A 3,509-nucleotide genomic window follows, 5' to 3' on the forward strand; every position below is an offset into this window, starting at 1 on the left:
CCTTACGGATAACGTTAAGGGATTCAAGACTTAAGTGGAGGAAGGAACTGCAGCTGTGGTAGGAATGGCAAGGGAACTAGAATTAGAAGTGGAGACTGGTATTTTGGAGGGTCAAGGCAGGAGGACCAATTGAGCCCAGAAGTTTTATATCAGCCTGGACAACACAGTGAGATCCCGTTTCTTAAAAGAAAAAACTAAACTACAAAATTAGCTGGGCACGGTGGCTCACACCTATAACCTATAATCCCAGCACTTCGGGAGGCTGTGGCAGGCAAATGACTTGACGACAGTAGTTCGAGACCAGCCTGGTCAACACGGTGAAACTCTGTCTCTACTAAAAATTAGCTAGGTGTGGTGGCACATGCCTGTAATCCCAGCTACTTTTGGGAGGCTGAGGCATGGGAATCACTTGAACCTGGGAGGTAGAGGTCGCAGCAGTGAACCGAGCTCGTGTCACCACACTCCAGCCTGGGTGACAGAGTGACATTCTGTCTCAAAAAAAAAAAAAAGCTGGGTGTGGTGGCACGTGCCTGTAGAGGCTGAGGCAGGAGGATCACTTGGGCTGGGGAGGTTGAGGCTGTAATGACCTGTGATCATGCCAATGCACTGCAGCCTAGGTGACAGAACAAGACCCTGTCTCAAAAAAAAGAAAAAATAAGCAGTGCCTCAAGATGTAACTGAATTGCTGCAATCTCATAACAAAACTTGAACAGATGAGGACTTGCTTCTTCTGGATGAGCAAAGACAGTTTCTTGAGATGGAATTTACTCCTGGCGAAGAAGCTGTGAACATTGTTGAAATGACAACAAATGATTTAGAATACTCCGTATACTTAGCCAATAAAGCAGCAGCAGGGTTTGAGAAGACTGACCTCGTTTTAAAAGTTCTACTGTGAGGCTGGGTGCTGTGGCTCACGCCTGTAATCCCAGCACTTTGGGAGGCCGAGGTGGGTGGATCACTTGAGGTCCGGAGTTCGAGACCAGTCTCACCAACATGGTGAAACCTCATCTCTACTACAAATACATAAAAATTAGCCGGGCGTGGTGGTCCATGTGTGTAATTCCAGCTACTTGGGAGGCTGAGGCAGGAGGACTGCTTGAACCCGGGAAGCAGAGGTTGCAGTGAGCCCAGATCTCACCTCTGCATTCCAGCCCAGGTGACAGAGCAAGACTCCGTCTCAAAAAAAAAAGAAAAGTTCTACTGTGGATCAAATGCTGTCAAGCAGCATTACAAACTACAGAAATCTTTTGTGAAAAGAAGTCAATGAAGCAAAGTTAATTATTGTCTTATTTTCAGAAATTGCCACAGCCATCCCAACCTTCAGCACTCAGCACCCTGGTCAGTCAGCCGCCATCAACAGTGAGGTAAGACCCCCCCACCAGCAAAAAAAATTACAACTCCCTGAAGGCTCAGATGATTGACAGCCATTTTTTAGCCATAAATTATTTTTTAGATAAGGTATGTACATTTCTTAAGCATAATACCATTATACCCTTAACAGACCACAGTCTAGTGTAAACATAACTTTTATATGCACTGGGAAACCAAAAAATTCATGTGACTTGCTTTACTGCGAGATTTAATTTATTGTGGTGGTCTGCAACCAACTAAAATATCTCCAAGGTATGCCTTTATTTACTCCCATGGCTTAAACCCCTAGAAATCTAATCCTCCACCTGGTTTTAAGATCTCTTCATGTCACATCTCCACAGTTTATCATCTTTTAAACACTGTATAGAAACTTTCTGGCCTATCCACTTGTTTTCTAGGAAAGCCCTGTGTCATTGTGAAAATTAACATAAAATAAAATACGTATGCCTTTTCCCCCTCTGGTAAGTTTAACTTCTGGAGCCCCAGCTGCAGGAAAAAGGTTTTTGTTTTTCCCTCCCCCGTCCCCTACACTTGTCTCCTTGCCAGACTGGGGAGCTCCTCGTCACTTCCTCATCTTTGTATCCCCAGTACCCGAAGGAGAACCTGATGAATTTAGTCATTCAAAGACTGCTTATCCTGCAAAGGAGTTTGGAGTTAGGAGATTTAAGATTGAGCCGCCGTGCTCTTTGCTACCCACAAGGGCAGAAAAATCGCCTTGTATGTGTGTGGCTGGGCGTGGTGGCTTATGTTATAGGCTCATACCTGTAACTTTGGGAGGCCCAGGCAGGCAGACTACTTGAGCCCAGGCGTTTGAGACCAGCCTGGCCAACATGGCCAAACCCCACCTCTACAAAAAATACAAAAATTAGCCGGGCGTTATAGCTCTCGCCTGTTGTCCCAGCTGCTCCAGAGGCTGAGGTGGAAGAATCGCTGGAACCTGGGAGCTGAGGCTGCAGTGAGCTGAGATCGGGCCACTGCACTCCAGCCTAGGCAACAGAGTGAGATCCTATCTCAAAAAAAAAAAAACAAAGCAATCACCGTGTTTCAGCCTAGTTTCCTTGATAGTTTGCTGTCCTCTTCCCCCACCCCTCCAGATACACACACCAGAACTGTGCCTTTATCTGCATCCATGGTAAGGTCATACAGTCCCCAAGAGCTGGAAGCCAGCTGCCTCCCTAAGTGGCCACAGTTCACGCGCCGTGGTGCGTAGTCCGGTGCCTGTGAGGCTTTTCAGATTTAAATTTCGGTTAATAACATCCAACAGCGTTATTGTAAAGATTTAAACACTCATGTGACTTAATTTACAGGAAAATTTACCCAACAATCCCATCCACTAAGCAATTCTTTTGATAACATTTACTACGAAGTGATTTAATTTACCACAGAGAATAACTAAGAAAAATGACTTAATAAAGTAGTTAAGACTCTCTTTACAACAGACTAGGAAAGGGTAAAATTAAAGGATAGTTCATCAGACCATAACAACCCTCTGGTGCTCAATCAAGACAGAGTTTTGCCAGGAGGGGCGTGGCTCACGCCTGTAATCACGGCACTTTGGGAGGCCGAGACAGGAGGATGGCTTGAGCCCAGGACTTGGGAGGCTGCAGTGAGACATGATCGTCCACTCCACCCTGGGCCACAGAGCAAGGCCTTGTCTCAAAAAATAAAAATAGAGACAGAGGCAAGTTTTCACCAAAGCTGCCTGGGAGTCACTGGACACGCCCCACTTGCCAGGTCCTACAGTCAGCAGTAACCCGACTAGCGCTTTCACCGAACATCAGGAAAATACACAGAAAAGCACCGGACACTTTTTAAACTGTCATCTTGTTACTGTGACATTTCTGTAGTTAAACAGTACAATAGGCCTCCAACAAGATAACCAATTGGACACATGAAAATCCCGGCCCAAATTAAACACCTGTTTCCAGGAACTCTAGGCTCTTGTCCACACCCCCTACCGTCCCCGGAAGGCAAATAGCCCCTCGGGCCTCGTGGGATAGGTTCGAGTCCCTGGAGGTAGGAGGCAGTCGTCAGGGCCCTGCATGTGGTCGCGGCCCAATCTCAATTTAGGGATGATCCCGACCCTCAACGCCACCCGGAACGCGTGAGAGGGCGGGACCCACCGTTCTCGCCGGGGA

This window comes from Mandrillus leucophaeus, unplaced genomic scaffold (assembly GCF_000951045.1).
Source record: "Mandrillus leucophaeus isolate KB7577 unplaced genomic scaffold, Mleu.le_1.0 Scaffold62, whole genome shotgun sequence".
In the NCBI taxonomy this organism is placed as follows: domain Eukaryota; kingdom Metazoa; phylum Chordata; class Mammalia; order Primates; family Cercopithecidae; genus Mandrillus; species Mandrillus leucophaeus.